Source organism: Stegodyphus dumicola, chromosome 10 (genome assembly GCF_044657685.1).
Source record: "Stegodyphus dumicola isolate Sdum_Otavi_A_Nest chromosome 10, ASM4465768v1".
NCBI classification, from domain to species: domain Eukaryota; kingdom Metazoa; phylum Arthropoda; class Arachnida; order Araneae; family Eresidae; genus Stegodyphus; species Stegodyphus dumicola.
The window spans coordinates 6,539,474-6,551,502 of NC_140777.1; positions in this window are offsets into that span (position 1 = coordinate 6,539,474).

The following is a 12,029-nucleotide window of genomic DNA, read 5'->3' on the forward strand; positions in this document are numbered from 1 at the left end:
GTCTTGGCGGAACCGGGACAACTGTCTCTCGTTGTTGCCTGGATCTCGTTGCTGGCTGTTCAAATTTTTCCTGCGTCTTTGCATCTGCAGCTGGTCTTCCTTCATCAATTCTTCGACATTTGCTGCGTAGACTCCTATCCGATGGGTAGATCTTCTGTTTTGGAGCCGTGTTATAGTTGCTGTCATTTCTCCTGGCTTTCTTTGCATTAGTCGTACTTCTCCATTCTTCATTCTGGGGGTGGTTGTGCCCTCTCTTCTCTGGTCGGTGGAACGACTTCTTTTTCTTGTTACCTTCAGTTTTCCAACGGGGGAACTTTCTTTTCAATTGCTCCTGTCTACTAATGGCTTGCCCTTGGGATTGTCGTTGTTCCACCTCCGGAGCTTGTGCCTGCCGTGTCGGATCCTGCAAAAGATCTTGAAATATTGGCATTTTATTACGGTTATAAAATGGTTTTATCTGGTCTACGTTTGCGGTGCAGGTTTCATCATTCCTGGCTTTTAACACCACTAAGCCTGAGTTACTTTTTCTATGACATATGGTCCTTCAAATCGTGGATAAAATTTGGCAGTTTTATCTTCTGGTGCTGAAGAAAGTTAATGCTTAATTTTTAACACTTCATCTCCTACTTTATAAGTTACTCCCCGTCGTTTCATATCATAATAAAGCTTCTGTTTTCTCTGTGCTCCTTCAGTGTTCTTTTTTGCTTCTTTAATTTATTTTTCTATATTGCCCATTTTAAATTCTGGGGGTCTTTGTTGAACATAAAATAATTTATCTAACGGCGTTATAATCTTTCTGCCTAAAAATAACTCAGCAGGAGTTTTGCCCGTCGTATCATGTTTTGCGGTCCTAAGGGCGAAACCTAATTCATTGACATAGTTAACTCAGCTTTTATGAAAATTTTTAACATAACTACGGACAATTTTCATTATATTTCTATTGACTCGTTCCGCTATATTTGATTGCGGCCGATACGGGACCATTTTTAAATGACGTATGCCCAGTTTTTGGCACATGTCTTCAAATATATTACTTACAAATTGAGGACCATTATCCGATATTACTTTTAGGGGCGCCCCGTATTTTAAAATATATTTATTTAAAATAGAATCAGTAACTAATTTCGAGGAGGCTCGTTTTAAGGGAACAATTTCGATCCACTTACTAAAATGATCAACCATAACAAGGAGATAGCCACTTTTATTTAACTGACTTTTTGGGAAAGGGCCCAATAAATCGATGTCAATTATTTCATTTGGAAATTCCGATTTAATACTATTTAGAAACCCGGCCGGGCGTAAATTAATATAATTAACTGCTTGACATGTTGGGCAGGACTGGACATACGCCCTTGTTAACTTTTGCAGCTCAGGAAAATAAACTGCTTCGCGTACGCGTTGGATGGTTTTTTGAATACCAGCATGAGAAGCTAAAGGGGAGTCGTGTAACTCCTGAAGTATATTTAATCTAAGACTAGCTGGGATAACAGGTCGAAATTCGTTGTTGGAATTCGTAGTTTTTGTATAAAATAATAGACCATCTATTAGTTCGTAATGGGCCGCCCTATTTCTTATCGCCACAATATATTGGTGGCTAAAATTTTCAGGATCCTTTAAATAATCATAAATATTTTTAAATTCAGGATCCTTACTCAGTTCGGTTATCACAGTTTCTCGGGAATGTAACTTACATGCTGTGAGCATTGCCACCTTTACAGTATTACCTTCTTCATCTATTTTTATTCTGGATAGGGCATCTGCTACGATATTTTCCTTTCCGGGGCGTGTGTTTAATTACCAGATTATACTCTTGTAACTTTAGTGCCCATTTTATTAACCTTGGGGATAAGTTTTTCCCTGAGTACAATCTAGTTCCCGCCGCATGATCAGAATACACTGTTATTGGACCTTTCCAAAATAGACTCGGAACTTTTGCACTGTTAACAGAACTGCAAGTGCCTCTCTCTCAGTCGCGGAATAATTTCTTTGTGTTTGATTTAAAGTTCTACTAAAAAATGCCACGGGCGGCTGATTTTGCGAAAGTACCGCTCCTAGCGCATAATCCGAAGCATCCACTGAAATTTCTAAATTCTCATCGTTTTCAGGAAATTTCAAAACAGGGGCTTGCGTTAATGCTTGCTTTAATTTTTCGAAAGCACTATTGGCTTCGGCCGTCCACGAGAATCTTACCTTTTTCCTTTTTAATTTTAACAATGGTTCAACAATAGCTGCAAAATCTTTTATAAAACTCTAACTTCAATCTTTGGAAGAGTCAAATTTTTCACAATAACTGTATTTAACTTGAAGAAAGAGGGCTTTTCTTGGCCTTCGGATTTCCGCACCCTCCCGTCAGCAGAAATCCGTTTTAGTTTAAATTTTCTTTCTTCCTTTCCATGCCTTCCTTGTTTTTCCGCTGGCCTTCAGACTTTTTTTCTGGCTTACTTTTGAACTGTCGACGTTCGCCGGTTGTTTTTGGATACTCAGGTTTCCTTGCCCTCTGATTCGATTTGCTTCCGTAGCCGTGTTCTTGCCTTTGCTGTGGTCTTGGCGCGCCAAATTGGCTTCGTTGCTCATACAGGCGTCTTCATTCGATGTCCGCCGTTCTTCTACTTTCAAACTGGATTGTTAGCTCAAATAACTTTTCCAGTGTAGTCGGATTCCCTAATTAAATAAAGTCTTGTACTTGGGGAACTAAACTCGGCAAAATCACTTGGATTATCTCAGGATCCGGACGGTTTCCATACAAGAGTTTAAAGACGTGAATTTTTCTTAAAATAAAGGTGGAAAGATTTTCGATTCGTTGCTGGTATATGCTGAAGAGTTCCGTTTCTAAACTTGTACGATCTCTTACGACAGGGAAGGCTTTTACTAAGGCAGTCTTAAAATTTTCGTAAGTATAGGTGGGACTTCCCGCTTGACCCAAGAGGCTTCTGCCTATACATTTGAACCAATTAAGCGCTTGGCCCCTCAAAGCGCTGGTAGCTAAGGTGACTTTACGGAACTCATGAACTGGATACAGCATGAAGTGGTCATCCAATTTTCCCAAAAAACTGGTTACCGGTGAGTTTCCATTAAATGTTGCTTCTGGTTTCATCGATGCGCGCATTGTCTGTACGATGTACCCAAATCCTTCCAGGGCGGCAGCTGGCATTTCTGGATTCTGAGCCGCTTCTGCAGGCACCACAGGTTCTTCTTGAAACTCGGCCATGGTTATTCTTCTTCGTCGGGCGCCAATATCAGGACTTGTATTCCTCTTTACTTGCTTTGGAAACATGAACTATCCTGACTCGGAACAGGGAGCTTACTCAAGCTATGTTTACTAAATTACGTGATTCAAATCTTATTTATTGCAACAACTTAAACTGTTATGACACTTTCAATTGCACAAGAGGCCCTTGCTTTTACAACTGCATTTATTTGTGGAACACTTCCTTTTGCAATAACAGTGTGTACATATACTCCGCTCTTTTCAATCTACACCAGAGCATATCTGTGATTATCGACATACACCGGTGAGGGTCCGAATGTAGAAGAATGTAATGCAATATTTGATCTTTCACCGACGTATTTGGTGAATGTTGACATTCTCCGGTGAATGTCGATATTCTCCAATTTCGGTCTTTCACGGTAATATATGTTTATAAGATTATATATATATATATATTGTTTATATATATATATATATATATATAATCGTTTATTGCAATGCATTGTCGGAAACGCTTTCCTGGCCCATAGTGACGAGAGACAACACAAGAAAAATAGGGTACGAACATTGTAAAGATATTTGTTTATTTTCCTTAGCGCAGCAGAAACCAAGGAATAAGAACAAAAGCAGGGGATCGCCATCAAAGAAAGTATTCGAAAGTTCCTTCGGAACGTATCCTAAACATGGGTTTGGTAGGGATAGTCCAGTGCATTGTTCAGCAAGATCACGAGACCTAACTTGCATTATCAGTTCGTCTCGGGGTACTTCAACACATAAGTGCACGAAACCCCAGTTAGAAGTCCAACAGGAACTTGTGGCACATATTGTGGCAGGTGCTGGGAAAGTCCTGGGGATGCACGGTATTTTCCAGAACATCTCATGTTCGATGTGCGAGAGATGGAATACCTGTAACAGGGTGCAGGTCGTAATTTCGAACACCTTTTTTGAGGTCCATAAGTATCTAATTTTGTTCCTACTTTTTAATTTATCTTGTGCTAAGCATAACTGGTGTCCGATCTTTCGTGTGTTTTGTGTTGTTTGCACCGGCCAGGAAAGTGTTTTCGGCCATGTTTTGCCATTTAATTTTTCGTCATCGTAGTCTCTCTCATATATGTGTATAATTACTTATGACTCAAGTGTTGCTACTATATGATGACATTTACAAACACGGTGTTTAAAATGCTACATATTCCCATCCGAAAATATCTTTTTCTTTATCTCTTGCCCTTCAAATAAGATATATGTGTCCTTCATTGCAAAATTACCTGGAACTTTAATTTTTCTTTTTTCGAGGACAATGGAGAACATATTTCATTATAGGCAGCTGTCAATATTCAAACATCAAATTGTAAAAGCCATTAAAGTGTGGCCGAGATGATCAGAAGGGCTAAATTCGCATAAGGATTTAGGAAATAAATTTTGAAAGATTTTGTAAATTTTCCTTCAATAAATTTAATGCAACAGGCAAAAGAAATTACAGGGAACAATAAATATAGGAGAAAACAGGTATATCTTTTCCTAATTTACTTTGATTTGATTGATTTCTTTCTTTCTTCCTGTATAAATAAATAAACTTTAAGAATGCAACTGAAGAATGAGAATAAAAGTTTCAATTGAAAACAAATGGTGGCAAAAATCCTAGTGCGGCTCTGCTGGACTACGAAAAAGACCAGTAATATGATCCGAATTTGGAATAACGAGAGAAAATTTGAAATCTGTGCAGAGACGATGCAAAGAGACTCGTTAAAATACAGGTTTTGCTGATTCAGAAAGAACGTTACGTGTATATCTTCTAAAATGCTTTTTCCATCCTTTGTTTGTAGTTGTTTCCCTTTTCATTTCAGTTTCCTTTTTTCCTCCTATTTTGCAATTTTCGTCATTGTTTCCCTCTGTTTTTAAGCCACCTGTTTATTATTTCTGTTATTATTATTGCAAATTATGTAAAAATTAAGTAAGGAAAAGTAAGGCACTGAAACTTTGCAAATTATTACGCTCTACGTGAGATTCATGGAGGCCGCTTATTGCATACAAATAACGCAAAGTACTTTAACTTATCTGCTTGGCTTTAGGTCAGAACAACGAAAACAACAAATTCACCCTTTGTAGAAAACAATTCTTCCAGGCAATAATCTACGGGGAGTTTTTTCCCTATGAAACTGAGCCAAAAGTGTTATATAGTATCTAAATATGGAAGTGTTGTACATGTTAAACGTGATCGTCATTGCATTACCTTCACTATTTTACTACTGAAATAAAGATATACCGATTTTTTTGTAGATTGGAAAATCCTCCTTGTGATCATGAAAAGGAGCAAAAACTGGAAAACGAGAAAGAACTGGAAAACGAGAAGGAACTGGAAAAGAAGCGAGAACCGGAAAAGATGCAAAAACTGGTAAAGAATCAAAAACTGAATAAAAAGGAAGAACAGGAAAAGGAGGAGAAACTGGAAAAGAAGCAAGAACTCAAAAACAAGAGAAAACTGGAATTGACACAAAAACTAGAAAAGAAGCAAGAACTGAAAAAGACACAAAAGCTGGAAAAGATACAAAAACTAGAAAAGAAGCAAGAACAGGAAAAGATACAAGAATTAGAACAGAAGCAAGAACTGAAAAAGAAGCAAAAATTGGAAAAGAAGCAAGAACTGAAAATGAAACAAGAGCAGAAAAAGAAGCAAAAACTGGAAAAGAAGGAAGAACTGAAAAACAAACAAAAACTGGAAAAGCAACAGAAACTAGAAAAGAAGAAAGAACTGGAAAAGAAGCAATTACTGGAATGGATTCAAAAACTAGAAAAGAAAGAAGAACTGAAAAAGAAGAAAATACGGGAAAGAATACAAAAACTAGAAAAGAAAGAAGAACTGAAAATGGAGAAACATATTGAAGAGATGCTAAAACAAGCACACAAAAATGAACTGGAAAGGCAAAAGTTGAGGGAAAAATTGCAAAAACCAAAAAAGAGAGACCTGAAAATGAAGAAGGAACTGGAAAAAATGCAAAAACTGGAAAAGAAGCAAGAGCCGGAAAAGATGCCAGAAATGGAAAATATAGAGGAGTCTGAAAAGACGCAATACCTGGAAAAGAAGCAAAAAACGGAAAAGATTCCAAATCTGAAAGACAAGCTGGAACCGGAAAAGAACTGTCAAACCCGAAAAGGAAACCGGTTGAACTGCGAAAAGAGCCAGAACTGGATTCCGACTGCAGAACGATTGATTTAATGACCAAACGAAGCAAGACCTGGAAAAGAAAAATAGAACAAATAAATCATATACCTGCTTCATTTTACCAAAATTTATTATCAACAACATTTTTATTATCAAGAACTTTATGGTATTCTTAGTATATGGACGGCATTTGATAATATTTTGCTCGGTAAGTGTAACTACTGATATATTATTAGCTAGTAATTAGTCATGCTAACTTAAAGATACCAGTATTATTTTAGTAGCAACTAAGTACACTCTTTCGTAGTTCAGATCTATGTTTTCAGTGCCTTTCATAGCTGCGAGGTCTTCCGGTTTTACCTGGAAAGTCACAGTTTATTGACTTTTTTAACACATAGCTTTACACATGACAATATTTTTCAACAATAAATTTAAGTTGTGCTACTGGCTTTAAATTGTGCAAATAAATATTGCACGGCATATCTTTCATAATTGAACTCATGAAATTAATTTATACAAATTTCATTTTAAAATTTCTTTGACCCTGAGCTGTCTTATCCAACTGCAGATATTCATAGAACTTTATATCAAGGTTCAAAGAAATGTTCAAAAAGGAATGTTTATCCACTTTTAATTATGTGTTAATCAGCATGATTTGCATTACTAAGATTGTAATTCTAAACAAATTAAAAGCTGTTGTAGTATGTACATTAGCTTTTCATTTGCTTTCACCTTGTTTAAATTCAGTTTGACATACCACAGTTTCCGTCTCTACTCAGGATTTTTTCAGTGTAAAAATTCAAGATTACAAATTGAAATGAGCGAAAGAAATAACTTTTAAAATGTGTGTATACATTACATCAGAATCATAATATAATTAGATAAATAAACTGAATAATATGTTATAAAGCGAATTTATATCAATTTCGATTTCTTTCAAAATAGAGATTCCTTCGCACCTCACAAATCTCACAGAAACTCTCGGTTTGTGATTCGTGAGCTTTAGTTTTTTATATTTGAAATTTGGCAGCAATATGATTCACTGTTACGATGCAAATTCTTGCTCACAAATTGGTTATCTAACTAGAAAATGGTATAATTAAAATAAAATGAATATTATTAGATGGAAATGTTGGTTTCCTTTGCGTTTATCTGAATGGTATCGTATATATAAACCTGTTGGAGACGTTTTTTTCCCACACATCGAATAGAGACACATAGTCACATAATACAAATAATATGAATACAAGAATATAGTGTAAGATGAAGCTCTACCACATTTCTCTATTACTTAAGACTGCGAAAGATTTGTTAAAGCATTACAGGATCATACTCTGATGGATCTCGCCGTTCTGTTTCATTTTCCGCCCTCGAAAACACATATCTTAGTACAATAGATTACTTTTGAAGGAATGGATTATTTGAAAACATTGTAACTGTAAGAATTATTCTCTGACGTTATTACTGAAAAAGCGGTTGAGAGCATAATCTTTGGCTATGCGCTTTAAGCTGTATTAAAACCATTTTGAAATGTAAGGCCTACAAACTTAAATTCAACTTTATCTTATTTCTGTACTATTCATTAGAGTTATATACATTCCCATCAATAGATACTGAATGGCTAAATATTCTGCTTACCCAAATCAGTTATTTTTTTCCTCTCTTCTTTTTCTTAATTTTAATTAGTCCGGAAAGTAAAGGTATAGAGAATTTCCCTTCTTCATTAGAAATCTGATTTAGAATTTTGTTTTCGGAGATAAAAGTTTGAATTCTCTATCCCTTTTCTAAACACAAAGATTGAAAAACGTAACATCGAAATTTTGAAAACATTTATACACTAATAGAAGGAAAAAAAAAAACAGAATATAATGCTTCAGCAAGCATGTAAATATCTCTATCACTTAAGTTTCAGCTATGTTTGTTGTAGTATATTCAGGCGTATAAGGCGCACTTTTAAAAGAAAATGCAAGATGGAAATTTATGGGTACGCGCTGTACGCCAGCTATAAAAATGTTATGTTTAGAAATATGGAAAAAGTTATTAGAATTAGATAAAATTAGATTTCTGCGTGTAATTAAATGCTTTTTATTTAAGAGAAATAACATAGTTTATGTATTTAAAAATTTTCGTTATCGGATTCTGTTTCATTTTCACCTTCACCTCTGATCCATACTTGCATAGACAGATCCAAGGTCCTCATATACGTCTCAAGCAATAACTTCAAGCACATCATCGAATTCTGTTTCAGTTTTGCCGTTACTTTTACTCTGATCCACACATAAATAATCATCTTTCGTTGCATCTAGACCGTCAGATATACCACATAAATTAAACGGGTTTAATTTTATTCCGTGATTTTATTATCTACTGACACACTATTTATGGACTGGCATGACGTATTTGGTCTCCATTTGTATATGTTTTTTTCACCTTCACTTTTGTTCGAGTATTCCACTAACGTTTAAAATATTCTATCGATGATTTATTGACATATATGTCTAATATCTGAACTAATGGCAATAATCCGCCTGGATAAACTGTCATATCTGTATAACACTCTTTCAACAACATATTTGTGTTATCCGTTAGATGGAGGCTGAGCATGTTCCCAAAGTATTAGACCTTCTTGATTATCTGAGGCAAAAGGAAGCTTTTGCCAAATATTTCTTATCCACAGTTTCACAACATTTTTCTCCGCCGATCATTTCTCGTGAATACGGATGAAAACACTTTCGGGAAACTGCACTTCAGCAAAGTCTTTCTTTTCAAGATATCGATGAGCTTTTAATTTCGCACGGTCGGCTAAGCAGGAGATCAGTACGGTGAGGTGAGATTTCTCGTTGGCCTATTGATTTTATGTTAACCGTTATTTTTCTTTCATATCATTGTTTCTTTATCTCCTACTATATCAAAACTACAGGAATGACATCCATATTTGCAACACGTGATAGTAAATAAATTTTTACATATTTTTAAAAGCTCATCAAAGTTTTATCTCTATATTTTCGAAGCCTTTGAAAAAATTTTATCTCTTTTTCTCGGAGAACTGAATTATTCCGTGAAGTAAATCGAATACACAACCTCAGTTTGCTTTAAAGTTTTCACTTCCATTTGCACACCATTTTTTCTATTTTTAAGGCAAAGAAACGTACGCTGTTTCTTGTTACAATTAATCCATTCTAGTGATGATGGGGATTTTCTACAAAGCAGTTTCCAACACTTTCGCCGACGGTAAGCTATTTCATTACTTCTTTATGCAATACACATTTATTCTTTGGCGCAATAATCATTGTAAAATTTCATGCCTCTTCCACTCGTGTACGAAGCATTCACGAAAACCAACCTGCATGATTTCCATTTTCTTTCGCAAACTGAATGACTTAACATTTGAAACTTGCATTGTGTTTGTTTCGTTCGGCGAAAGCCATAACTACTGCTGAAGAAAGCACTGGATGAACTACACTTCACTAAAATCAAATGTGATATCGTTAAGTCTTTGATGTTGACATCTGAACCACAACTTCAAATGACTACAGAAAGAAGAAACATGACTCCTAATTCCGCAAATTCACTTTGGTCGAAAGTGCACTCTTATCCAAATTATGTTCCTTATTTCTCGAAGTCCTAGAATAACAATCTCTTCCACATCCAGAATGAATACAAATCACCTCCTACCTTGCAGAAATATTTTCCCCGATAATCAATTCTCCTGCGCAGCACCTTATCGCTTGGCAAACTGCAATGTTTCCGCAATTGACATATTTGCTCGTGTTTCCTAAGGTATGAAATAATCAAGAAGAGCTGTTGCGGGATATGATGTTTTTGGTATTGCCAAACCGCCATGTGTATTTTATTGCTTTCTTTATTTACTAAAGATCTGATGCATTGTAATTAAGCGATATAAGAACTTGATTTATATGCGATTACGTTTTCTTATACAAAATGTTCCAACAATGTGCTTATGCGTTGTAATTTCATTTATTCAAAACTCAGTCTAGTTATATTTATAAAATTTTCAATAGCAAACGAATGTTTTAAGAAAACAGTTTAAACGTTTTGGGTCAAGATACTTTTCAAAAAAAGTCTAAACCAAGAATTATTTATATGAGAAATTTTATGTAAAAACAAATGGCGCACATTTTTACGTTTGAAATTTACTGGCATATTCCATGACAAATTTACTAAGAGATTTCAGGTTTTTACCAGCTATAGGAAGTCAAGGATTTCTAGAATAATTTAGAAAGTCAAGGACGAGTTCTGTCTATTGTTAATTGGTATTTTCATTTCCAAAATAGAAGGTTGAAAATTAAATTTTGAGAGAAGTCTTTTTAATTTTTTTGGCAAGCTGCATAATGAGTTCATTTCAAAAAAACTGAAAATAAATGTATCAGTTTTCTACATTTTACTAATTATTCTTTCCTCCAATACCTAGACTTCATTTCGGAAACTTTCCTTTTGGTTATAAGAAATAAATCACAAAACAATTGACTGATGTCAATCGAAATCAGACGGAGATACTTATGTTCAAAATTATTTCATAACGAGTGCAAACTTTTTCCTCATAAAATTATGAGTGTCGGAGAAACATATGAAGAGCTAGGCTTCGTAATTTTTACAAAACAAATGACTTTAAATTTAAAAGTACCAAAGCGCAAACATTTACGTTTTTCAAAACACATTTGTACTTGCAAGTCAATGCCTACCACAAACGACCAAGATCCGGTCTGAACTTTTGCAGACAGTGCACAGACATGCGTTTCGAGTACCTTTCATTTTGGTTATTTGCGTATGCCATATAACCTTCTCAAATATTCTCATGCTTGTGACTAAGAATTGAATTATCATTTTAACTGATATTTTTATGTGACGTGTAACAATAATTTTGTTTATTTTTCAGGATGAAGATTCAGGCCCCCTTTGCGCATACCGACTGTAATTTGAATAGCCAGTTTACAATAACAAACTTAATAGTAACCGACCGTCATAGAAAGACGCCCGAGGCTTAAAGGAACGCGAATCTCTATCAAAGTTGCAACTTGTGTAAATGCAATTTTGACTTTTAAATTCTTTTATTTTCCCTTTCTCGTGTCAAAAATGTTTTTCTCTTCAATATTTAGTTTAATAACGTGAAACTTTAATTTAAATTTTTCTTTTCGCAATTTTTACTTTAAAAAGATTTTAAGTTCTTTCATTTTACAAAAGTAATACAGATTTTAAAAACTATAAATATTTCCTTTTGGTTTTTTATTTTAAAAAATTGCTTTTAAATGCTCACTTTATTTATTTTACAGAAATATTATATACTCTTAAAGCTAAACATATTTCTATTTCGTATTTCCATAAATGCCATTTTTTAAAAATATTTTACTCCTTTTTATTAAGGGGTGTTGGAAACCCTATAGCAACAATGTTGAATTGGCCATTTTTGGATTACCTTTTCTGAAAATCTGCTGTTCTTACAGGTTTGAAGGTTTTTACGTAATTAAAGTACATCTATCACCTCGCGCTCTTTCAAGCACGAGGCAGCTTCGTCTATGCACTCGCCATAGTAGGAAAATAATCTCTATCTTTGAAATTTTATCCTCTAATTTATTACACATAACGGTACACAATATACAATAAAACAAATATCACTAGTATAGTATACATTTAATTATATAC